The following is a 27,887-nucleotide window of genomic DNA, read 5'->3' on the forward strand; positions in this document are numbered from 1 at the left end:
TATTTTAGGCTCAGATTGTAACGACTTATTCTCCGACTTTACATACCGATTTTCTTTAAATTCTCTTCAGCCATTTTCTCGTGATGCGTGTACATACATACAGACAAACAGATAGACAGACAGACAGAAATTTGGGAAAATTAAAACGTGCATTTCCTTGTTACTGTGGACACGACCGATACAGAAATACCGTACTTTTAAAATTATGAGCAATGTACAGACAAGGCTTCTATTGTTGTTAACCTCGGCACAAAGTCAAATACAGTTCTAAGTCTTATGCCTAGCCTATCTTCGATCTTTTACTGCAAACTACAACACGAACACTGTTATTACGGCGCTCATTTTACTGGCAGGTATTTACCGTCGTGAATATTTTTTGATTGATTTTCATGCACAATATTTTTTCCACACATCCTTGGGATCTGATGTTGATGGGTTTGGCAGTGTAAACCAAGAAAGTGGTCGGTTGGCCATTGTTTTCTGTAACTTCCTTCACTAAAATCACTACATCCCTCGATAAATACAGAACACGATGGTGCAAATTGCATCAAAATCTGTTCGTTGGTTCTCATGATTAACCCTTACAAACACAGATAAACATCAAAACATATAAGATGTAAGGGTTTTCAGGCATTTGCTCTATTAACTAGCGTTTCGTCTTAGGTCTGACACTAGACTCATCAGAGTGGGATGTGTCAGACCCTACCCACTGACGCTGGGGTGTATGCAGGTGAACTTATCAGAAGCCCTTATAAGAGACACAGTCTGATAACTGCATACGAGAGATAATCTAATGGTTTATAAGTTTATGTTTAATCTTTTGTGGTCTATTCCGACTACACGACACCTCGTAATCTGCAGGCATTCGGGCAGAGCATTGGTCGCTTGGTAGGCCATGGCCCTTCGGGGCTATTGAACCGTGGGGTATGGTTCAGTTTTGATGGTCCATTTTTTAGACTACTTCTTCCTGACCTTTTCCCAGTTACCTGGGTTCTTCACTTCGTATGAATTTAGCCCAGTTTTACGCCTATGTCAACTCTGTGTGTGTGTGTTTCTGTGGTGGTTTGCATAGTGATTTGTTGTATGTATTCGAAGGTGAGTGTTAGACTAACAAAAACACTCAGCCGTCGAGTTAGAGGACTAAACAATATATGGTTAAAATTCCCGGGTTTTCTGGGAATCGAATCCGGTGCCCTCTTATCCGAAAGCTAGTACGCTGACCATTCAGCCAAGGAGCTAGAATATGGCCTTTCGTTTACTCGACTGAAGATGTTGTTCAGTGTCGACAGTGAAGTTCACAGAGCCTTGACACACTGAGAAAGCAAATTCTTCTTCAAGCACGTGACGGTATGAAAAATAGTATGTATCAAGCCCTACGCATGCATGCATAATACGAGTACATTGCAACTGTGTAAGGTTCCACGATGACAGTTCACATTAAATAATTTATTGAAACCTCCTCATGAAACAGAAATAAATATCGAAGCTACGAAAGTCTCTATTAGTAGACGGAGATGCCAACGTTATGGATTACGTGCTAGTAATTATGGATGTGAAGGATACTTATTATGAACAAATTATGCAGAGAAACTCCCGCGTAGAGAGCTGCGAAGTTCATTGAAGAAATGAATGTTAAACGAAATAGGCCTCTTGTCACTTAGCGACAGAGTAACTTCAGAAAAGTTCGAACAAGGCAGCGCGCTCTTAGGGTAAGTTCGCAGAGTAAGACACTTGGAAAGGATTTGTCTAACAAACAGCTTGGAGGAATATCTAAATAATGTATACGTTTTCTAAGTAACTTTCTGTTTCAATATACTTTATTTCCTTCCGACTTCAGAAGATAAAAGGGACATGTTTATTAAATATTTCTCATGTACGAGTAAAAGGAAGTCTGCTAAATAATAATTGTAATAATAGCTCGGTTGAGTGGTTCAGACGGTAGATCCTCGGTTGGCGGGTTCGACCCCGACTCACTACGATAATATTTGAAGTCCTCAAAAACCACAGCTACGATGTCGACAGATTTATTGGAACGTAACATAATTACTGTGGGATAAAGTTAGGGTACCTCGGTAAATTCGTTAATGCGACATAAAACAACAACAAATAATAATAATAATAATAATAATAATAATAATAATAATAATAATAATAATAATAATAATAATAATAATAATAATAATAATAACAGCAATAATAATACTCATCGTCTGGCTTGATTGAATGTCCAGATTAGTGGTCTTCGGTTCAGAAAGCCCAAGGTTCGATTCTCGGCCGAGCCGAACAAGAGATTCAACCTTGTTTGGTTAATTGCTTTAGCTCGTGGGATGGGTGTTTATAATTGTCTTAGGACGTGTTTATTGACATAAAACACATCACACACATCACCACAGAAACACGCAATAATGAATAAACCTCCCCACCCCGCATAAAACTGGCTTCGGTTAAGGCATCCAGATATCCGGCCGTAAAAAAAGGGCTTAATCCACATGTAGTGCCGAGACCTCATTCAGTTAGTAAAAGGCCAGGAATAATATATTCAATTACGCCATATTTTACCCGCGGCTACCTGACTGAATTTCAGCATGGGGGAAATCGATTCACATCTCTCATTTTCGATTCCCGACCAGGTCACTCTTCCTAGCTATGTCTGAGTAATTTCAGAAACACCCAATAGTTCGATACGAACCTCCATACAGTGTTGGTGTCAGGAATGGTATCCGACCATAAAAAATGGCCAAGACCACAAGTGTGACTCAGTTCTAACGTGCGATCCTACGAGGAGGAAGAAGATTTTGCTATTTGCCTTACGTCGCACCGACACAGATATGTCTTACGGCGACGATGGGAGAGGAAAGGCCTAGGAATTGAAAGGAAGCGGCCGTGGCCTTAATTAAGATACAGCCCCGGCATTTGCCTGGTGTGAAAATGGGAAACCACGGAAAACCATCTTCAGGGCTGCCGACAGTGGGGCTCGAACCCACCCATTATCTCCCGATTACTGGATACTGGCCGCACTTAAGCGACTACAGCTATCGAGCTCGGTGGAGGAAGAAGAATTACATCATTTCTCTTATCCTACCTTCCAGCGTTGTCAGTACTGTAAATCACTTCCTAGCAGATTTTTTTTTCAATTATATTCATGTTTTGTTGTTCTGCAAAGGAAGTGAGTTTCAAGATAATTCCTGATGTCAAAGGCGACCGGGCACTAGCCAAGACGACTCTATCCCATTTGGTAATAAGTATGGTTCGGAAGTTTATGACCTAAAGAAGTACAAAATATGCAAGCAAATATGTCCTAAAAACTGGCTCAATATGCCCTAAAAAAAAGGTAAAATATGACTTAAGAATTTTAGGGATAAGTAACAAGTATTAGAGTATTACTAACACTGAAGGTGCCAAAAAGTGATAAGCGATAATAGAGCAGATACATTTAATCCTGTTGACTGACAGAGCTACAGCAGGTAAATTAAAATTTAATACATTCTTCCAGTATCAGCCCTGAGGCGCAATTCTCATTCCGTTTTCGTGAAAAAAATGGAGTTTTAGCATGCTTTTCGTTATCAGTCGGTGTACGTTCGTACAGCATCTCTTTATCGGATTCATGTCTTCTAAACTTGCTACCTATCTGCTTCGGTAAAATAAATAAAAATACATCTACTACAGCATTTTGAAATCCTGTGTTCGAAAATCGACGCAGATAACTTGTACCTTGTTATAAACGACGGTTCAATTTAAACAATAATGCTCAAAATATAAACAAGTATGACCTTATATGACCAAAATAAGCAAAATATTGCCATACATCCATTATCATTATAGACTGTTATGCCTTTCAGCGTTCAGTCTGCAGGCCTCTGAGAATTTACTAAACGTCGCCACAATCCTCGATTTGCAACTAGTCTTGTGGCCTCATTTAGTTATATACCTCTTAACTTTAAATCCTTAGAAACCGAGTCTAACCATCGTCGTCTTGGTCTCCCTCTACTTCTCTTACCCTCCATAACAGAGTCCATTATTCTCCTAGGTAACCTATCCTCCTCCATTCGCCGCACATAACCCCACCACCGAAGCCGGTTTATGCGTACAGCTTCATCCATCGAATTCATTCCTAAATTAGCCTTTATCTCCTCATTCCGAGTACCCTCCTGCCACTGTTCCCACCTGTTTGTACCAGCAATCATTCTCGCTACTTTCATGTCTGTTACTTCTAACTTATGAATAAGATATCCTGAGTCCACCCAGCTTTCGCTCCCGTAAAGCAAAGTTGGTCTGAAAACAGACCGATGTAAAGATAGTTTCGTCTGGGAACTGACTTCCTTCTTACAGAATACTGCTGATCGCAACTGCGAGCTCACTGCATTAGCTTTACTACACCTTGATTCAATCTCACTTACTACATTACCATCCTGGGAGAACACACAACCTAAATACTTGAAATTATCGACCTGTTCTAGCTTTGTATCACGAATCTGACATTCGATTCTGTTGAATTTCTTACCTACTGACATCAATTTTGTCTTCGAGAGGCTAATATTCATAACACCTATTGCACCTATTTTCAAGTTCCAAGATATTAGACTGCAGGCTTTCGGCACAATCTGCCATTAAGACCAAGACGTCAGCATAGGCCAAAGTGCTTACTACATTTCCACCTAACTGAATCCCTCCCTGCCATTTTATACCTTTCAGCAGATGATCCATGTAAACTACAAATAGCAAAAGTGAAAGATTACAGCCTTGTCTAACTCCTGTAAGTACCCTGAACCAAGAACTCATTCTACCATCAATTCTCACTGAAGCCCAATTGTCAACATAAATGCCTATGATTGATTTTAGTAATCAACCTTTAATTCCATAGTCCCCAGTATGGCGAACATCTTTTCCCTCGGTACCCTGTCATATGCTTTCTCTAGATCTACGAAACATAAACACAACTGCCTATTCCTCTCGTAGCATTTTACAATTACCTGGCGTATACTGAAAATCTGATCCTGACAGCCTCTCTGTGGTCTGAAACCACACTGGTTTTCATCCAACTTCCTCTCAACGACTGATCGCACTCTCCCTTCCAGGATGCCAGTGAATTCTTTGCCTGATATACTAATCATTGAGATACCTCGATAGTTGTTGCAATCCTTCCTGTTCTCTTGCTTATAGATAGGTGCAATTACTGTTTTTGTCCAATCTGAAGGTACCTTACCAACACTCGACGCTAATTTTACTACTCTATGAAGCCATTTCATCCCTGCCTTCCCACTATACTTCACCATTTCAGGTCTAATTTCATCTATTCGTGCAGCCTTATGACAATGGAGTTTATTTACTATCCTTTCCACTTCCTCAAGCATAATTTCACCAACATCCTTTTCCTCCTCCCCATGAGCTTGGCTGTTTGCAACACCACCATGATGATTTCCTTTTACATTGAGAAGATGTTCAAAATATTCCCTCCACCTCTCCAGTGATTCCCTGGGATCTATTATGAGTTCACCTGAATTACTCAAAACACTGTTCATTTCCTTTTTCCCTCCCTTCCGAAGATTCTTTATTACTCTCCAGAAAGGTTTCCCTGCTGCTTGACCTAGCCTTTCCAGGTTATTACCAAAATCTTCCCATGACTTCTTTTTGGATTCAACAACTATTTGTTTCGCTCTGTTTCTTTCATCTACGTACAAATCCCTGTCTGCCTTGGCCCTTGTTTGGAGCCATTTCTGATAAGCCTTCTTTTTACGTTTACAGGCTGCTCTCACTTCATCATTCCACCAAGATGTTCGCCTTTTCCCATCTTTACACACAGTTGTTCCCAGGCATTCCCTTGCTGTTTCTATTACAGCATCCCTGTATGCCACCCATTCACTTTCTATATCCTAAACCTGCTTACTGTCTACTGTTCGAAACTTCTCGCTAATCATATCCATGTACTTCTGTCTAATTCCCTCGTCCTGGAGACTTTCTGCCCGTATTCGTTTGCAGACAGATTTCACTTTCTCTCCCCTATTCCTAGAGATACTTAGTTCACTACAGATCAGATACTGGTCTTTATCATCGAAAAATCCGCGAAAAACTCGTACATTCCTAACAGATTTTCTGAATTCAAAGTCTGTTAAGATATATTGTATTATGGATCTGGTGCCCCTAGCCTCTCATGTGTAGCGGTGAATAGCCTTATGCTTGAAGAATGTATTCGTAATAGCTAAACCCATACTAGCACAGAAGTCCAGCAAACGCTTCCCATTCCTATTAGCTTCCATATCTTCCCCACATTTACCAATCACCCTTTCGTATCCTTCAGTTCTATTCCCAACTCTCGCATTGAAATCGTCCATTAGCACTATTCTATTCTTGCTGTTGACCCTGACCACTACGTCACTCAATGCTTCATAAAACTTGTCAACTTCATCCTCATCTGCACCCTCACATGGTGAATACACGGACACAATTCTTGTCCTAATTCCTCCCACTGACAAATCTACCCACATCATTCGCTCGTTTACGTGCCTAACAGAAACTATGTTGCGTGCAATGGTATTCCTGATAAAGAGCCCTACCCCAGACTCTGCCCTTCCCTTTCTAACACCCGTCAAGTACATTTGATAATCTCCTATCTCTTCCTCATTATCTCCCCTTACCCGAATATCACTTACTCCTAGCACATTCAGATGCATCCTCTTTGCTGACTCAGCCAGTTCTACTTTCTTTCTTCCATGAGCCCCATTAATATTGATAGCTCCCCATCGAATTCCATTTCGTTCGCCAAGTTGTTTCCAAGGAATCCCTCGCCTGTCAAATGGGAGTGGGACTCCATTACTCCCATAGGTCCGAGGCTTGCTTAACGTGTTCTGAGCTCGGTAAATTCATGAAGCAGGATGCTGCCCTACTTGCACATAGTCCAAGTGAGGATCTCACCTCTAACGGGTTATGGACCACCGGTGAATTATATAGTCCTAGAAGCCTGAGCACAAGTAGGGCCACGACTCAGAATATGTCCGAGATGCCCACTCCCATTCCATACCAACTGGTATCCCGACTCTCAGGACCACTTACTAGGCCACTCAGCCGTTGCCCATGGTTCATGAACTAGGACGTGACTACAGTAACCCACAAACATGAACCATAAGCAAAATATTGCCAAAGCAATAAAAATGGCCGAAATATTCATTTATGCATATATAAAGCAAAGCAAAGTCACCTCCATACAGGCCATGAAGGCCCTTGGAGGAGTGGACGGTAAAGGCTTCCACCATTGTTAACCTCGGCACGTGATGGGGTAGAGTGGTTAGCTCCACGCCCGGCCGCCTTTGCTCCCAGGAATTAACCTGGTACTCATTTTTGGTGTAGGCTGAGTGAACATCGGGGCCATATGCACCTCCAGAAGTAGAAATTTTTCAACTTCCTGACGGGGATTCGAACCCACGTCCTTCCGGGCGAACCGAGCACGCCTTTACCGCCTCGGCCAGGCAGCCCCTATGCATTTATATACAGAACGAAATTGCTTTAAACGGGATCAGGAACCCATCATTCAAAGTTATTTCTCTGGTTTCGGGTAAAATGGCCGGCCCCGTGTTGTAGGGTTAGCGTGCCAGCCTGTTACTCGCAGGCCCCGGGTTCGATTTCCGGCCAGGTCAGGGATTTTAACCTGGACCTGAGGGCTACATGATTAGAATTGAGGAACTATCTAACGGTGATATAGCGGCCCCGTTCTAGAAAGCCAACAATAACGACGGAAAGGATTTGTCGTGCTGACCACACGACACCTCGTAATCAGCAGGCCTTCGGGCTGAACAGTGGTCGCTTGGTGGGCCAAGGCCCTTCAAGGGCTGTAGTGCCATGGGGTTTGGTTTGGGTTCGGGTAAAATGACCTCAGGAATGAAATAAGACTTTTCCTTAACATCCGAACCTTAGTAATGTGATATGATATGGAGTCACGTAGCTCTGGAGAGGGCTCGCGCAGGTCTTTCTACCTGAAGCGCGTCTGTATTTGCGGTGAGGATGATGAAACGAATGTCGTAGGGAGAGGATGAAACTCGGTGCCAGCACATAGCCTACTTCTGTTGAATGACACCGAGGGGGCTGCGTCGTTTGTCCTCACTCCATATGAGTACTGAGAATTGGAGTTTTATTGAATACAGGAGTTTGGCACGCAATCTAGTGATTAGAAATTGTATACCACCACCTCTCCTACCCTCCGGCCAATATTCTGGTGGTGGATATTATTCCATAAACGAAACTTTAACCAGCTTACCACAGTGTCAGAGCATGTAGTATTAATCCCTTAACGATCATGGCCACCAAGTGGGCTACTGCTGAGGTTACGGACAGTGGAAGCCCTCATCTTCCTCTCCACTGAATGGTTTCAAAGGAGGATAATTTGTTTTATTTAGGGCCGGTTATACCATTTGCTGGTAAACTGGATGGCAGCTACGCGGGAGGTAAACTACCCGGGGATGCAAATCAGCTGGTGCGTGCTACCACCTCAGCGAAAGCGCTAGGTAACTACTCGGAGCTAGATACCGATATACGGGTTTGGCTAGACTGATTTTCAGCGACTTCTCGCTTTCGACTGAGGTGCTATCTATCGGTAAATGTATGAAGCTCATTTCGATTGTTTTATTTTCCCGTGCTTGCATCTGTTGATGAAATGAAATGTCGTATGGCTTTTAGTGCCGGGATATCCCAGGACGGGTTCGGCTCACCAGGTGCAGGTCTTTCTATTTGACACCCGTAGGTGACCTGCGCGTCGTGATGAAGATGAAATGATGATGAAGACAACACATACACCCAGCCCCCGTGCCACTGGAATTAACCAATTAAGGGAATCGAACCCTAGATCCTCAGAACCGAAGGCCAGTACGCTGACCGTTCAGCCAACGAGTCGGACATCTGCTGATTATCACCAACAAGCCTAATAAAACGAGTCTTAGAGCTATGGACAACGATTTATTTCAAGGGATCGCTCCGAAATTGATGGTACGCAGGTTCTTTTTGTCTTTTTTATTCAAATTTATTTTCGTTCCCTGCCATTGTTCTTAACTCTCCTTTACGTGCTGCCATATAGCTACACACACACACACACACACACACACACACACACACACACACACACACACACACACACACACACACACACACACACACACACACACACACACATCTCCCTTATGTACTTATTGGCTTTGAGTATTCTATCTGCAGGCTTCTGTGAATTGAGTAAGCATCTCCACGATCCTCTATTTGCAACTAACTCAAGTGAGCTCGTTTAGTTCCACGTGCTTCTATTTGTTGATAACTTTCATTCTAATGTTTAGCGTTATGAAGATTAAGTTGGAAGATTAGGCTAAAGAACAAATTGTGGTGAATATTCATTCATAGGGAAAGGAATTTGGGAATGGAAATAGTTTGCAGTTTCTTTCAAATATTTACGAGAAAACTAGGCAAACAATTGACAGGGAATCTGCCACCTGGACGACAGTCCTAAATGCAAATCAATGATGATTGGAAATACTCATAACATCACTTGCTATACGTAGCACACACATAAAGCATTTTACTTTTTTGCAATTTGTTTTACGTCGAAGCGACGCAGATAAGTCTTACGGCGACGATCGGATAGGGAGGGCCTAGGAGTGGAAAGGAAGCGGCCGTAGCCTTAATTAAGGTACAGCCCCAGCATTTGCCTGGTGTGAAAATGGGAAACCACGGAAAACCATCTTCCGGGCTGCCGACAGTGGGATTCGAACCCACTATCTCGCGGATGCAAGCTCACAGCAGCGCGTCCCTAACCGCACGGCCAACTCACCTGGTAGCATTTTCCTAGTAGACATAATATTGTGATTAAACATTTCATTGAAATATATTATTTTAAAAAACGAGTGAAAAAAAGCATACAGATGAATACAACAGTTAATTATGAAAATACAAAAAAAAAAAAATCGGCATAAAGAGGACTCGACTGGGCGAGTTGGCCGTATGGTTGGGAGCGCGCAGCTGTAAGCTCGCATCCGGGAGGTAGTGTGTTCGAACCCCACTGTCGGCAGCCCTGAAGATGGTTTTCCTTGGTTTTCCATTTTCACACCAGACAAATGCTAGCAAATACCTTAATTAAGGCCACGGCCGCTACCTTCCCATTCCTAGGCCTTTCCTCTCCCATCGTCGCCATAAGACCTATCCGTGTCGGTGCGACGTAAAACAAATAGCAAGAAAAAAGAGGACTCGTGTATGAAACATAATATGAGGTACGCGCGTTAGCCATTAGGCTACGAGAACGGTTGTAGCAACCAACATACATATACTAACTTATACCTGGTGTCTGAAAACTGAAAAATAAATTGGCAAATAAAAGCTCATGTGAGATGATTTCCAAATAGTTTTCGATTTTGTATCTTTGTTGAGTTTCTTCGCGAAAGCTTGACATATACAGTAATATGTTTCCCCGACGCTGTCGATGCGAGAGACTGGTGTGACCGTTGCAACTCAAGGGAAGCATTAATGTTCAAAATCCTGCAATACAATATCGATCACTGTTACGGTATCATGCTTTTATCAATATACTAAGCTAATTTAACCTGTATGCCACCAAAAATACAGCTAATAATGTTCAGCTCTCAAAACTGGCCCGGCAGGTAAAGTCTTATCGGACCCTTGAAATGGCCGATAAATTACGCGCCGGATAACTACGATTTATGCTGCCGATAGCCCTACGTGGAAGTGGTCGAATAGAAATATCCTTTTACGCGGAGGGCAAGTACGCGCAACTTTATCCGTAGGTGGTAGAACTGGCCCTTAGTAAACTTATAAACCTCGTGGTTGACACCTTTATTTCTCTTCCCAGTGTACATGTATCTAGTATGATGGGTTTCACTTTTATGAATCCAAATTGGTAATCAATGAGAAAATTAAAACTGTTTTCCCCATTGATAGCAAGTATGGTAGTAGCCTATACTGAGCCACAGGTTTCATAGCCAGTTTTCAGCCGTAAATCGTCCTCCATATCGCGTGCTCACGATAACAAAGATCTCATAAAGAATTTATGAAGATCGATCCGAACGCTTTCTTGAAAAGGAGATGGTAAGACAGATCTCTCTATTTATAAATATTTAAATCAACGCTGCTTGAAACTATTCTCGTCAATTTGCACTCACCCATCGTAGAAAATAAATTCTACTTAAGCCATTCCATGAAGAGGGAGTCTTGAATACTCCCAGAAACAGAGAGAATTGCAAATATTAGATTAATCTCACCATTGTCGACGCCAGAGTAGTATTTATCTTTACCGAGCTCGTTGGATGAAGTCGCTTAAGTGCGGCCAGTATCCAGTATTCGTAAGATCGCGGGTGCGAACCCCACTGTCGGCAGCACTGAAGATGGTTTTCCGTGTTTTCGCATTTTCACACCAGGCAAATGCTGGGGCTGTACCTTAATTAAGACCACGGCCGCTTCCTTCCTACTTCTAGCCCTTTCCTGTCCCATCGTCCTCATAAGATCTACCTGTGTCGGTGCGACGTAAAACAACTTGGAAAAAATGTTTCTCTTTGCCCTGGGTGAAGTGATGACGGCAGCCGAGTAGTTAGTGTTCAGTACTAGCTTCTTGTACCCTAGCCAGGTGGAAAAGTTTATTCAGTAGAGCGCTGACCGTCCAAGCTCAAATTTATGGGTTCGATCTCGTCCCAGATACCCAAATACTGGTAAAAGGTCGCCAAACGTACATGATTATGGCACCTCGGCGACTCCGTCAAAGAAGTTAGTGGGACCTAAAACCAATATTATTATTATTATTATTATTATTATTATTATTATTATTATTATTATTATTATTATTATTATTATTATTATTATTATTATTATTCACATCTCACTCTCTGTGCCGGTTCACCTATCAGGAGACGGACTGTTGTCAAAGCTCTTCCGACCTCTACTGCTGTGCTAGGAAGGTCCCTGTCATGCGGCCTTCTATATTTGTGGAATTATATAGGCGATGTCCTGATCCTGTAGGTGTCGAAGCACCTTAATGTGCACAAGTCCTGTGGTAGAGATGACTACTGTAAATGCCTTACTGTTGCCAGGTCCATTTCTCAAAGTTTTCGAACTTCTGCTGCGAGGTCAGTATACTTTTCAATCTTATGGACATAGGGCTGGTGGACATTGTGATCGGCAGTGATTGCTACATCGTGAAGATCAGTCTTCCTGAGCTATTTGTTAATAAGGAAAATATCCAGCCTTTTTGATTTTATGGTTCCATCTGTCTGCAAAAATCGATTTTTAAAGCTGCACATCGGATGGTTTCTACTCATAATACGGAATTTTCTCCAAGTTCCGACTTGATTGCCAGCTCTTAGTGCATAATTTTCGCCACCTCATCATGCCGATGAGTATATTCTTTTCCTGCCATGGCGTTACATGCACCCACAGTATGCTCCACCTTCTCAGCTGTTTCTCCGCATCTCCTGCATCTGTCGTTCACTTCTTCCTTTAAGATTTATTTGCAGCAGTCAAAAGTGTTTAGTATATTACTCTCCTGGATTGTTATTATTATTAGTACAGTAGAAGTACTAGTTGTTTTTGTAACCCACTAACTACATTTTATGGTATTCAGAGACTCTGAGGTGCCGAAAGTGCTAGTTCTTTAACATGTCAGTAAATCTGCCGGCGCAAGGGGGCTTATTTTAGTATCTTCTCCGGACTGAGCTGGGTTCGAAGCAGCCAACTTGCGCTCAGAAAACCAGCGCTCTACTGTCTGAGCTACTCAGTCTGGCTTTATTATTATTATTATTATTATTATTATTATTATTATTATTATTATTATCAGCCTGTTATTATAACCGAGATGGTGGATTTCATCCCTGTCGAAATCAGTTATATTTTCAAGACCGGATAAACCATAGCTCGTGGTGTTTAATTGGCTAAATTATCTCAGCTTGCTTTTCAGATCACACCTTGGGCTGTGGCATATTTACTGGCTTCGAATTCCGGCCGATTTAAATGGAATTTCTGAGTTTTTCACTTCACTTAGAACGGAGCATCCTGTGGGTACGATCAAGATATAGTCACGTAAAACTACAATCTTACATTTCAATAGAACTTCCAAGAGGCGTCAACAACTAAGAAGGTTTGCATTTCGGAAGCTGTAACCATAATATATCATCATGATTATCATTATCATCAGCTAACATGCCCGTACTTCACTAAGGAATTCTACATTGTATACAGAATTGTACATATAGTAGTCTAGACGTGTTCACCATACGCTGTTCGTCATATGAAATCCGTGTTGGGGAATTTTTATTATATTGGCAGGCTCCCTTGCCTACTGCCAGTTACAAAAGCAAGACAAAAAGACCAAGCATAAAGCATGTGCCAAAACACAGCAAAACATTTTATTCTCGAATACTATCAGAGAAACGAAGAAATACATATAAACTTTTTTTTCTGGGAAATCGAATTTCAGGTACACTCGCTGTGCTCCAGTACGACTAACAGTTTAGGCAGAGTATTCAATTTTAAGCGTGATTGTTAAATAGCCTATATTATGTTAAATGAAAGTACCGATATAATATTGCCAAATTTGAACTCAATCAGTCAAGTAGCTTTTACGTGAATAAAAGATCGGCAAACATAAATTCGGATGTATTATTGCGGTCATCTTCCCTTTAGTCATGCTCCTCGTGGGAACCCTTTCATATTCCAGGATTATACGTAGCGCATGTTCATTGGAATAGAGGGAAAATGAAAATCGGTCCGGTAGTTTCTGAGATTACGCCTTACATACGAACAAACTCAGTCTCTCTTTATACAAGTACAGATATACAAAGTATTCTTCATTAACACGATTCTTCGCATAGCAGATCTCCATGCAGATCTATCTTCTGCCATCCCCTTCTTTTCCTGGTAGCTTCAAGTTATTCTGACACTGTCCACCATCTTGGTTCTTCTACTTCCTATTTCACTCCTTCCCTTCGTCGTTTCCTTTAGTGCATCCACCAACAAACTTTCTCTTCGCAGCCAGTGCCCAAAACGCATTCCCATTTAAGACAGTTTATTCTGTTCATTAATCCTCTCCAAAACGTCATCTCTTACCATTTTTGCCCAGAATGTCTTCTCCACAACCACATCTCAAATGCTATCAGTCTCCTTTCCTCCTCCTTTATCAACGTCCAGGTCTACTAAATTTACCTTTGGGAAAATCAAATGATCATAAATACGACTTTCAGTAAAATGTGTGACACGATGTTACCTAGCAACCATGGAGGCTGTGATGTGAAGTATTAATGGATGGCCATGACATACAGATCCATGGCCTGTACATCTCTCAAGGTTGAATATTTTTTTACAATTGGTTTTACGTCACACCGACACAGATAGGAATTATGGCTACGATGAGACAGGGAAGGGCTACGCGTGGAAAGAAAGCGGCCATGGCCTTAAATACGGTACAGCCCCAGCACTTGCCTGGTGTGAAAATGGGAAACCACGGATAACCATCTTCAGGGCTGCCGACAGTGGGATTCGAAACCACTATCTCCCTGGTGCGAGCTCGCAGCTGCGGCCCTAACTCCACGGCTAGCTCAGCCGGTACAATTAAATAGAAGTACGGCATGATCATGCAATTAAAAGTTATTTAGTATTTAAATACACAATAAGGAGCTAACAGACACTGAAGAGGCTGCCAGACTGACGAATGCGTGCTGCATACCGGTGAATTATAACTCAGTGTCCACGACCTTGGCAAAAACATTATACCCCTACTACCCTTCCCCACAGCACATGCAAAGTCTCCACTACTTGCCGTAGTGCTATACAAATCGGTTAGCCCCGACGAACGGCATTTGGTGCTTATTTCCGCCAAAAATTTATAATTAAGGAAAATAAAGGAAAGAATTACCAGATAAGACACAAAGGCTTGTACAGATAACGTTTCTTTTTCAAATAATTCGCTGTGAGGTTGCATCCGGGAGATCGTGGGTTCGAATCCCACTGTGGGCAGCCCTGAATATGGTTTTCCGTGGTGTCCCATTTTCACACCACGCAAATGCTGTTGCTGTACCTTAATTAAGGCCACGGCCGATTCCTTCCAACTCCTAGGCCTTTCCTATCCCATCGTCGCCATAAGACCTATCTGTGTCGGTGCGACGCAAAGCAATTAGCAAAACAAATAATAATAATTCCTAGTTCCAGGTGGCTAAAATGAATATAATGTTTACTCAACAAACTGGCGAGGGGCGGGGGCGTCTTTGCCTTCACGCCTCACCCCCTAATCGCCGCTACTGTTTGTTAACACGCCAAAGATGCAGAAAAGGAAATTTAATCACTTGTTAATTTATACATGTGTAGACATTCCACTCGATAAAAGAGTTGCTTGTGTGAAACAAAAACGATACTGTTCGGTGAAATACTTGTGTAGAAGGCATACGTCTGTTTGGAGCTTCGGTTGCATTCCGACCGGGTTGTCCAGATTAAAATAATGTCTATGTATTCGTCGCTGCTGAACACACTGGCCATTGGCGATAAGCAGACAGTAAATATAGTGCGGCTGTAGCATACACCAGCCTAGAACTATGCGGTCGATGTTTACTAATGCAAGGGGTGCATTCGACCGCCAGCGCTGAGTAACATGCTGCGAGGGTGACTCTGTTTCTTATCTCTTCATATTCTGACGTAACCTGCCCGCTGGCAGTAGTTCCCCTGTTAAAATCAGTTGGTAGACACCCCACACATCACTTATGCATGCGGAACATTTATAAGTAGAAAGTACGACGTCCGTGAGCCACCTGGTATTAAAACACCACTGTTGACCATTCCCATTTCAAATCGAGGTAAATTTGCTAAACCATCCTAGGTGAATTAATATTACACCCCGAGTTTATCGTACAAGCATTCACACAAAGTAAAGAAAGGAGGCTGTTGTCCAAGATATCCTGGAGTTGACATGACTCCGGAAAAGCTGTTCCTCGTTGGCTTATACATTGCGGAGCTGAGCCCCCTCCCTCCGACGTCAGCCACGTCTCGGGATTAAGGATGATTAAGGTTTCAAGCGGTCGAGATGAAAATGGAAGTGAGTTTAAGACCACCAACATGATTTATAATGAGCCTGCAGCCCTCAGCGCTCGCGTTGAATTAGCGATGGGGCGAAGTGACACCGTAGAGTTAGTTACATTACACCCAGCCCAGGTCATAATGCACGTGCCCTTAAAGCCAACTCTAGTATACTTACTACTCATCCCCTTCTGCTTGAAATTCAGGAAATGCTCGATCAAATTACTACAACAATTTTTGGCAACACAGCCAAGTAGGGCCTACAGAAAATTCTTCAAGATTACACTCAAAACCTTCACAAAGAAATAAATGTAACAGTTAGTGCTTCTAACATCAGAGAGACTCAGAGCAGGAGCCGCTTTAATTAACGTACGCGCTGTCATTTGCCTGATGTGATACTCAGATGCCAAGAAAAATTATATTCAGGACTCCTGATGGTGTGATTCGGACCCACCATTTTTAAAGTAAAAATTTACAGATTCTTGTCCCTTCATAAGCACCCGACTCCCTCTGAAGAAATTCTTCTTCTTTTCTTCTTCTCCTTCTCCTACTTCTTCCTTTTCTTCTCCTGCTAGCATTCTTCTCTCCTTGTGGTGGGATCCGCTGCATACAGTAAATTCGTTGACTCCATTTAGTTCTGACCTGGGCCATGTCAAGGCTCTTCAGATCTTTGTAAAGAGTATCGGTCCATCGCTGTTTGTGTGGTCCTTTTCGTCTCCTACCAACGACTTCTAAACATGTAATCCGTCTTCGCTATATGATCGGCCCCTGTCCTCAGTACATGTCGAAACCATCGTAGATGACTCTCACGCATTTTGTTTGATGCTGAGCAACGCCAAACCTGTCCCTGACGTATTCGTTGGAGATGCGATCCAGTTAGTGAAGCCAGCTGTCCACCTCCATGATGCTCAGTCGACGCTCTGCGTCAGTGGTAGTCGGTCAACATTCGCACCCATACAGTGCAACGGGTCGAATGACAGTACGACAGAGTTTTTATTTGAAATTATATTTCATCCTCCAGTCGCAAGTGACGCCGGTTGTTGTCCGCCATTTTATCCAGGCTGCGGATATCCTTGCATTGACCTCTTCGACAAGTCAGCCATCATCAGCCATAGTGGAGCCAAGATACTTCAATCTTATCACTCGCGGCAGTGCTTCACCGTCTACCTGAATAGAGCAAATGACCTACTAACAGAAGAAAACTAACTTAAATTTTTTAAAAACGAAACAAGATCTAGAAGACAATCACGAAAATAGAGGTTCTTTTATACAGGTGAATAAATAATTCACATTACAAAACGTTATGAAATACAGGCTGAGTAAATACAATTGTACTAACAGAAAATAAATTCATATTAGTAACTACAAGGTATACAAGACATTTAAAGAGTATCTGTAAAGAAAATAATATGATTAAATCTTGATTTACTTTTACGATATAGATTTAAAAATACTAATTGAATGATGACAGACTTTGCTAGGAAGTTATTCTAATTTTCCTAGTGAGGATATTAATCGGCTTATGAATAATAATAATAATAATAATCATAACTTTGGCTTTGGCTAGCCTGTCTCAGTCCTTGCAAGGTAGACCCTCCGGGGAGCGTGGGCGGCATGTGCTGTTTATTTGAAATTGGGTGGTAGTGTAGTAGAGGACAGCGTTGTGTGTGAGTTTCATAACAGCACAACTTTCCAGTCCCTGAGCCAAGGATATCAACCGTTTAAGATTAAAATACCTCGACCCAGCTGAAAATCGATTCTGCGGCTCCCAGTACCGAAGGTAAAGACGCTGACCGTTCATTTGCAGAGCTGGCCTGATCTCGAGGAAGTGTAGCTTTCAAGCACATGCCTAGTAATGACATTGAGCTGCAAATATACGCTTTTGCCAATTTTAAATTTCATGTAGTACTGAGAATCGAATCCGAGCCTTGGAGAACGGCAGCTAATATCACTGACCGTTATTCTACGAAGGTGTACGGCTTATCAGTAACCATTTCACTTTCAATTTAAGTACATTTATATACTGAACATACTAGAGCAATTCACTTTAAAATGGGTGCGCTCTTGTTCATCAGTGGATATATTCTGACATCGATTTATACCTGTTTCATTATATGTACCTTGTCGTGTCAGTCAAACAGAGAAATATTCATTCTTACTATAATTTCTGAACAAATCTCTTTCTCTCTGGCATGATTATTACGGTATCAAAGCCGAGTATATGGAGCAGAATTAGAGTCTATAAGGCTTTAAGATATACTTGATTTATGACGACAAATAGGATTTGTGCCACGTTATGTATTGTACGAATGATTTTGGATCACTTAAGTTTCTACGATTGTGTGAATGGATTTTTGTTACTTCATTTTTTCTTAATATGGTATTGTGAATTTTGTGTTGGGTCCGTTCAGTTAATCTTTAATGAAAATTAATTTTGACTTAACCATTCATCTTATGTTGATCTTAATCCTTTAAACATGCGTTAAATCTAATGTCTGACGGTTATGTTATTCTGTCCACGGATCAAAGTAATCTTATATCACTGTGAAAGCCCTTAACTCATTTCCCCATCGAGACGGGCATTAGCCTTATCATGTACATAAATTATGTCAGAAATGCTGCATTGTAACTATTCTATTTAATTGTGATTTCTGAAAATTCGTTTTAAACTTTCACAAAGCGCTGGTGCATTTATGGACCTTATAGGCGGTGGTATACAATTTGTTATTACTAGATTACGTGCCAAAGCCGAGATTCATTCCAATCTTCTCCGTAGTGTTAATTATGGAGAGAGGGAATATGACGGTGTTGATGGTCGTTCGTCCGTCGGATGTTGACGTTAAGCCTTGAGCAGATCCCTTGCTGCTATTCGACAGGCGTAGGTAGTGTGCCGGCACCAGATTTCACCCTCTCCGTATTATCATAATATATCACGTAATTAATCTAATTAACTCATCTGATGTCCAGCTTTATGTTGTTTGCATTTGGTCCTGGTGGTCCCGGCTTAAATTTTCGGTTGTATCGAGGATTTTAACCCTGATTGGTTAATTCATCTGGCTCGGGGGCTCTGTATGTGTGATGTCTTCAACATTAGAAATCTAGACCAATTTGATCGTCGACAGTGTTTTTTGTATCTTTGATTTATCAAGATTTTGGAAAATAATAATAATAATAATAATGATAATAATAATAATAATAATAATAATAATAATAGCTACTAAGTGATATATTTTATCATCATGACAAGGAAGAAAGACCCTTCGCAATTTCTTACTGATAGTAGAGAAGGTGACAGCTGACATTTGATAACACGTTGAGTAATCGTGGCCATCCTATGTCAACGTAAAACAAAAAAAGATAGAAATGAAGCTGTTCTAGGAATTCGCTAGGGGCTTTACGTCGCACCGACACAGATAGGTTTTATGGCGACGATGGGATAGGAAAGGGCTAGGAGTGGGAAGGAAGCGGCCGTGGCCTTAATTAAGGTACAGCCCCAGCATTTGCCTGGTGTGAAAATGGGAAACCACGGAAAACCATCTTCAGGGCTGCCGATAGTGGGATTCGAACCTACTATCTCCCGGATGCAAGCTCACAGCCGCGCGCCTCTACGCGCACGGCCAACTCGCCCAGTCTAGGAATTCGAACATGAGTTCTCCTCTATTAAGATCGTCAACGGATGAAAATCTTTCACATCTCAAAAGACTTCCTTGAAAAGGTAAAAAAGTTTATGGTTGCCAAATTAATAACTTTTCGAGTAATAAACGATATCACTCCTTTGCACCTTCTCCGAAAAATAGTCATTTTAGGTTTCGTTTTTCTTCCTTTGTTTCGAAGGAGGCGTTTTCTTTTAGTGTGGACTCAAAAGTATTTTTCCCAGCCTGTCGAAAATCGAAATATAACAGTATCGTACCTTTGAAAAGTATTTTAGTAACAGAATGACACCTTTTGATCTACAATAACATCATCAGATTCTATCAAATCAATCCAAACAATACATATATCGTTGCGTAAACTAATCAATGATTGTAAGTGGATGATATTATGATCAAGTGTGACAATTTGTATTAACGTTGAAGTCCGTTATTGACACTTTAGTAGATTTCAGGACGTTTTCTGTACTTAACTTAAAACCATTTCTGGTTTCACATCCGTCATCTCCAATGTCCGTGTATGGACTGATTTCAGGTCACTAACCTCGATTCTGGTTTAGGCGAAGGGGTAATAACTCTGTTCAGCGGAGAGGAAGGCAAGTGCCGTGTTGCTATAGTCCATTTGTCTTTACGTACATTATCAGAAAATGAATGCAAGATAATGATTTTTGGAATAAACGAATATGCAGCAATGAACTAAAGAGTGATTGGTATGACTTTATACTCAATGATTAAAATAATCGTTTACAAAACGGTCCCGAGTTCCAAGCCGCTGCTCAAATTCATAGACATTGGTAGATTGGTATAACCTAAGCGATGTTACAACCGTACTTTGTGTTAGAGTAACCTACAGCTGAAGGCACATAGTGGCAAATATTGTTTTAACAAAAATTTGAATGAATTTATTAGCGCGAATAGAGGGAAGTTATTCAGGTGTGTATTATAGTGGACCTTTTAGCAATGTGTGTTTCTATTGTCTCCTTTATGTTATATATAATTATAACGGACTTGAGACCAGGTTTTCTGAAATCTGCTAAAGTTTTAGTAACGGACTTCAACATTCATATCATTTGTCACAGTTGTTCATAATATTACTTATTCACATTCATTGACTAGTTTAAGCAGTTTAGGCCCATATAAGCAAGGTTAAAAGTGATTGATAGGATATGAGGATGTTCTTGAAGAACAAAACGTGTCGTTCTGTTACTCATATACTTTCTACAGGTATGTTCTCGTGAATATTTTTCTGGTATAAGCTGAGTAAATTGCAGGATCTTATACCTGTCCAGAAATGCAATCCACGACGTCTGGATGAATCGAACGTGACTTCATAAAAAAATCTATTATTATAAAATCTTAGGATAATATACGATTTCTCCCTATTAAAATGAACCCAAGACTACAAAAACGCCGTCAAAAATGAATATCGACAGAGAAGTTCGTAGCAAGCGATCATGTTACGTCACTACCACTCCTGGGTCTAGCGCCGTGTAACACTCATCAGACATCAGTTTTCGGTCCGAGTTTCGTCCACAAAGTTATGAAACTCATAATGAAACATGAACCACACCACTCCGAAAAGATATCGTCTTCAACCTCTAAACTTCCGTATTTAATATAATGTTGCACAGGATTTTCAAAGCAGAGAACTTGGTTATTTCATAACCGAACCAGGAACTTCAATACGTTACCCAGAGATTAATGGTGTATAACTTTGTAATTAAGTGGTCAGTTAACTTCCGTACAGTGGCTATTAATTTACCACAAGTTTCTCGCATGTTCAGCAGCAAATCCACGATAGATAGTCATCTGCCGTTTGCTGAGCAATATATATCCTGATCAGAGGTCAACGACCTGCTGATCAAATAGTATTGGTTCCACTTTCATTTCGTGCTGGCATAATGATGTGGTAGGGGATTAGGCATATTCATCTAGGTGATGAGAGTCGAAGATCTAAATGAACAAGTTTCGAGTTTGTTACTATAAAACTGTACTCTTAAGGTTAAATTTTTCTCTAAGGATTTCTTAAGTATTTGGAAACCATCTTGAATTATTTGGGGTTTGGACTGTGCGTTTAAGACCGAATGCTCCTCATAGATCTTTTTCTGTTGATTAAGACCTGAAATTTTTTGGAATCCTGATCATATATAATCACTTTTATTAACCATTCCACAAGGGATTATTTTATAGCGTATACGTTTTAACAGCCAATCAAACATTCACCACAGATCTGTTTACCTGAACTTTTCTTATATAATTTCAAAGAATTTGGAAATGTATCGAACTTTTTCGTTGGTAAATTATTCCAATCCCTAACTCCTCTTCCTATAAACAAATTTTTGTACATTTTGGAAATATTACAAATTTATTTGAGAGAAGGAAGTTCAGGTTCAGCAAAGATTATTCCAGTGAGGCTCAAGTTGCAGGATTTCAGCAAGGTATAGCATAAATTTTAGATTCAGAAGATAATTGCAGTATAACATCATTTATATTAAGCGTTGCCTGTGATTGCAGTTCCTCACAAATATCGTTTGTTTATATATAAGAAAACTCAGTCAAATAAATAAAACTCAAAGTCAAATAAATAAAACTAAAAGTCAAATAATGCCAGTACGGATTGGATGAAGGCAGACCATGAACTCAGGCACATAGTGATTAGATTAGCAACACACGGGTTTCATTACCGCGTGTGTGCTAACAAATCTTTTCACAGATCGAGAAAGGAATGTATATTGTGCGAGAAGACTTGCGACTTATGTCATGTTGTGACATGCACTAAGAGACAGATTGGACTCACCAAATTCTGTTTAATGCACAGTAATTTGTCGTGTAAACATATTTTAATGGCCATTGGCTGCAATAAAATCTTTATTAAATAGTAATGATATTGTTATTTTTATGTCCCACTAATTACTTTTTGACGGTTTTAGGAGTCGCTGAGGTTGCAGAATTTTGTCCCGCAGGAGTTCTTTTACGTGCCAGTAAATCTACCGACACAAGGCTGACGTATTTGAGTACCTTCAAATACCACCGTACTGAGCCAGGTTCGAACCTGCCAAGTTGGGGTCAGAAGGCCAACTGTCTGAGCCACTTAGCCCAGCAAGAAGACAAATAATATTGCAACTCAGTCCTCTCAGAAGCATGATTTATTCTGGGCGATTCCTACAAAAGAGCAGTGTTACGAAATAGTTACAAACCTTGCGCTGGAAATACTTCGAATTATGGAAACGAGCTGGTTGACTGGTTATTGGAGAGATTGGAGGAATGGTTTTGATTTACATTAGTAGGCGAGTAATCCTGTTTTGAAATGTAGGGAAGGTCAGAATTAAAAAGGATCAATTGGGATAAATATTTTCTTTATACGTAGGAAGAGGAATTCGGAATTGGAATACTTTACCAAGGGAGATAGATGTTCGATAACTTTCCACCTTCTTTTACATAATAAAATGCTGCGTAAACATTTGATGTCTTAATGATCATGGTCACCAGGCAGGTGCAAGCAAATATCTGGTCTAAAAAGACCTCATGGACTTTTAGTGTACTGTCTGATGTCCCATTCCTTGGGTGTCATGTGATCTATTTTACAGATCTCTTCGCAGTTAAAATAAGATTACTGGACCGTGGTCCACAATCTATTCGTATAATAGAGATTATACAGATACAAGTGAGTAGACATAAATGTCATCAATTGTTACATATACATGGAAAATTATTATTCAACTTCCCTTCACCCACAATCAGTTCTAAGAGACCATGTTTTGCCTTGAAAATTGATTCCTTAATATCTGGAGATACTTTATGTAAGCTCATTTATATGCCGATTCATTATACGCCGATAACACACGAGAAAAATCACAGTGATTCAAGAGGCTTACGAAGTGTCCACTAGGATTTCAAACTTCGTGCGGCGTAAGGAGAATAATTTCTATAGGAAATGTAGGGAGAAAAATAGATACGCGTATGTTATATCAATAGGTAAACAAACATGTAACGAGAGTGTTGAAATCGTGATCATTACCTCGGGATTTGCAGTTTCATGTGGAAATCGAACGAATGGGACAAAAATGTTCATTTCGAAAGTCCCAGTTGCATTGTTTGGGATGAGAACTGCGAATGCCTAGGTTAATGGGAGAAATACATTTCAAACTCTATTAATTTTGAGTGGTTTCTTACAATAGTGTGGAGTATTTCCTCTGAAATTTTCACTAACTTTCATGATTTTTTAATATAGTAAATTTAATCCTGATAACATTTACTGAGCGAATCTCGATCCGGGCTTTCAAATTAGTTTTGAATTCATAACAGAGTTAGAGATCAAACCTAGGTCGCTCCATACATCAGTTTATTATGTCATTGTGAGTGTAGACTATATATTGTTGGGATTTACCGCTATACGCACGTATCCCGCCTGGTGGCCATATCGTTAATGTGTTAAAGTCTATACGGTCTGACACCATGGTTAGCCGGTTCGAGTCCCGTTGGTAGAAAACATTTTCACCAGCAGAATGTTGGCCAGCAGGGTAGGAGAGATGGTGGATACAATTTCTAATTACTAGACTGCGTGCCATAATCTCTCCGCACTGCTCATATGGAGTGAGGGTATATAACTGTCGATGGTGATTCTTCCGTCGGATGGGGACGTAAAGCTTTGAGGAGATCCCTTGCTGTTATTCGACAAGAGTAGGCTACGTGCTGACACTGTGTTTCACACTCTCTCTACATCATTATCATCGTCATCATCTCACATCCAGACACACAGGTCACCTTTGAGTGTCAAATACAAAGACCTGCACCAGGCACATGTCCTCGGACACTCCCGGCACTAAAAGCCATACGATAAAGAACTGTATACAAGGTAAATATGGCAAATTCCTGAGAACTGCATTAATTTGAATTCCACACAAGTTATTCTGAGAAAAAAACGGTGACAGATCATTGAAACTAGCGAGTAGTTTACTCACTGCCAGCAGTGAGCTGCTGTGTGAAAGCAGCCAGTAGTTCGATCCCAGTAGCAGGCACTGGTGAGTTCAGTGACCACTGGTTGAACCTTGAAGTAGAGCGAAGAGACGTTTACTATGGTCATTGTCTTCACAAAAGCTGCTTTTAAAATGGCTCATCAGGCGTAATAGAGGCTTTAAGTGGCCTTAGTCAAGCTAGAAACGTGCCGGATACAGTGTTCAGGCATGGCTGACCGTCGACATGCTTAACGGAGAAAGAGCAATTATCTCCGATCATAAATTTGGACTTGGACATTTTTATTGAATATTTATTGGTTGTATTATTGGTGCTAGTTTTTCACTTGGACATTTTTATTGATTACTGTGTTGGTTGGTTTTGCTGTTAACGGACTATACTGTCAACAGACCTATCACCTCATTAAATTCACCAGATATGAATAACTTTATTATAATATCGAGAATATACCCAAAATTGTTTGAAGTAATAGAAGGTAGATAGTGCATCCAGAAACAACAGATCATGTTCCTATGAATATACGATCTATTATTGATCGCTTTACGAGTTTGCATGCTAACAGCTGGAATGGAGGGGACATTTTGTAATAACTTTGGAGACAGGTACTCTATCTTAATGTCCCATGTGCTTTAATTTACCACCTACCTAATAATTACAAGTTCAGTAATGTCTGTTCTTCAGCCATGACCGAAATATCGCAAGATTCTGTCATCGGTGACGTCATGTATGTATGTATGTTTGTTTAGTCCTCAGCCCGAAGGCTGGTTGGATCCTCAACAGCTCCGCCATCAGCTGTCATAAATGTCCTAGGCATCACTGAAGAGGTGTACTAGGGAAATGAGGAGTGAGGTAGTTTCCCGTTGCTTTCCTCACCGAGCCAGAAGTTGCTATTACATATCAGTCTGCCAAGCCCACTGAAATGCATACACCAACTGACCCTATGAGCAACATTTTCACACCATAGCAGGGACGATAAGTAATTATCCCCATGAGGTCATTTCTCCTCATCAGTACAGTAAATGAGAGGATTTTCCCCTTACTGAAAATTACAACCTGAATTTTCACCTCGTTTCCCATCGCACAACTTCTTGGAAGTCGTTTTGCAGTCGCTCATACACCTGTAACTCATTTCTCTTACACAGTATAACAAGTTCCGCAGAAAGCTTTATATATGATTTCAGTTCTTTACTCATATCAAGATGTGTGTTCAGTGGAACAAACACGACCAGTCCCCAAACCAGAGGCATTAACTACATGCAATATAAGTGCCCGACGCAACTAGGAAATGAACTCACTAACCATTCAGCCAAAGAGCCCGTCTGAACATTGAAAGATACAACAAACTCTAATCAGGATGCATTATTATTATTATTATTATTATTATTATTATTATTATTATTATTATTATTATTATTCATTTTCACTTCCCCTTATCCAGCTCCTGCCAGGTCGGGATTTTGAATGTACTTCTCCACGGTCGCCTCTCCTTCAACCACTCCTCTTCAGTAAATATATTCCATCCCAATCGTCGTTTTCCTATTACTGTTCTCGACAGAGTCTATCCATCTTGCTCTGGGCCTTCCTCTTGCCCTCTTCCCTTCTGTCTTAGCCTCCAAAACTTATTTTAGTATCCTTCCCTCCTCCATCCTCATAACTTGACCAGATTATCTCAGTTTATTCTTCTCCATCCTGTCACTCAGTTTTTCTATCCCTATTTCTTTTCTGATCTCAAAAATTTCTTACTTTGTCTTTCCTTGTTATTATTATTATTATTATTATTATTATTATTATTATTATTATTATTATTATTATTATTATTCATTATGACCGTTGAAGAACACGTTAAATAACTTATACATTTTTGGAAGCCTTTTTTTTTCAGCCAAGAATCGCTGCATGCCTTTTCTGGCATCCTGTATTGCACTCACCAGGCGAGTTGGCCGTGCGCGTAGAGGCGTGCGGCTGTGAGCTTGCATCCGGGAGATAGTATGTTCGAATCCCACTATCGGCAGCCCTGAAAATGGTTTTCCGTGGTTTCCCATTTTCACACCAGGCAAATGCTGGGGCTGTACCTTAATTAAGGCCACGGCCGCTTCCTTCCAACTCCTAGGCCTTTCCTATTCCATCGTCGCCATAAGACCTATCTGTGTCGGTGCGACGTAAAGCCCCTAGCAAAAAAAAAATTATGTATTGCACTCATGACCATAAAAACTAGAACACCTTGACAGACTAGAGATAGGAAGTTCATATTCACAGGACATGTGCACTAGTATGTTCTGAAGAAATGATTAGCATTTGAACCATGTAGGCCTTCAGGTTCAAGGTCCACATCGACATCTCAGCGCACCACAATCGACTGGTAAAATGTGCCCGCGGCTCTCGTTGTCGCTATAAACTGAAGGTAATGGCTCAATGTGACTTGAGCAGACGTACACGATGCCTCGCAGAGGTATGCGAGATCCGTACCGTTAGATGAGTGAGTTTGAAAGAGGGCGCATTTTTGGCAAGAGAGAACGTAATGCATCCATCCGGGAAATTGCTGCTCGTGTGGGACGAAGTGCGTCGGCAGTGGAACGGGTGTGTACAGAATGGTTCACAGAAGGCCGTGGAACACGATGAGATGGGTCTGGTTGCACCACACAGACCACCCCGCGAGAAGATCGACACCTCAACCGAATGGCATTGCAGTACAGATCTGCGTCCTCCTCGGCTCTGGCGCAACAGTGGAACAGTGTAACACATCGTACACTATCAGGAGTGACAGTCCGTCGCCGTTTATTACGGTCTGGGTTATCGGCACGTCGTGTACTTCCCCGCCTACCTATGACTAATAGGCATAAATATGCTAGACTGCAATGGTGTATGGAACGACGTTACTGGGGACAGGAATGGCAACAGGTAGTGTTTTCGGACAAATCCAGGTTCAGTTTGTTTGTAAACGATGGCCACATTTTGGTTCGCCGCAGACAGGGGGAGAGGCAGCACATTGAATGCATTCGCACAAGACTTACAGCGCCAACTCAAGGCCTTATGGTGTGGAGTGTTATTGGGTACAACCACAAATCACAGTTTGTGCGTGTCCAGGACACTGTGGCCAGTTTCACCTGCGTGGATGACATCCTGCGACCCGTAGCCATACCCTTTCTGCACGACACCCCAGACGCCACATTTCAGCAGGACAATGTGCGACAACATGTTGCTGCACGAACACGTGCCCTCTTGTTGTCACAGGAT

The sequence above is a fragment of the Anabrus simplex genome, chromosome 1 (assembly GCF_040414725.1).
Source record: "Anabrus simplex isolate iqAnaSimp1 chromosome 1, ASM4041472v1, whole genome shotgun sequence".
In the NCBI taxonomy this organism is placed as follows: Eukaryota; Metazoa; Arthropoda; class Insecta; order Orthoptera; family Tettigoniidae; genus Anabrus; species Anabrus simplex.